This window comes from Mesitornis unicolor, unplaced genomic scaffold (assembly GCF_000695765.1).
Source record: "Mesitornis unicolor isolate BGI_N332 unplaced genomic scaffold, ASM69576v1 scaffold7306, whole genome shotgun sequence".
In the NCBI taxonomy this organism is placed as follows: domain Eukaryota; kingdom Metazoa; phylum Chordata; class Aves; order Mesitornithiformes; family Mesitornithidae; genus Mesitornis; species Mesitornis unicolor.
This window is the reverse complement of record NW_010188812.1, coordinates 54,130-54,540: the sequence shown is the minus strand read 5'-3', so window position 1 is coordinate 54,540 and position 411 is coordinate 54,130.

Here is a 411-nt window from a genome sequence, read left to right as displayed (position 1 = left end):
GGTCGCCCCCGGCCGGCGGGCAGCAGGGCGAGGGGACCCCCGTGTACCCAGAGGCAGATCACTGCAGCCGCTATAGACATTGACACTCCGCCCAGCCCTATACTGTCTTCCGAAATATAAAGCTAACTACAGGACTGAGTTTGTTTATATTAATTTATAAAATTCTGGGGTTTTTTTCCCCGTTTCTTCTTGAAAACGCGGGAGGAAAGAGCCTCGGATGCTTGAAGGCTGCAAACAGGGTTTGAGCCGTCTCGCACCACCTGCTGGAAGTCCCAGATTGTGACCCAGCACTGGATTTGGACAAAGGAAACGAACTTTCTGATCTCAAAGGAACCTGAAGTTGAAGGTTTCAAGGCAAGAACAGCCGGAGCAGCCTCTTGGATCTTCTAGTCAAAGACACTGTAAGTAAAG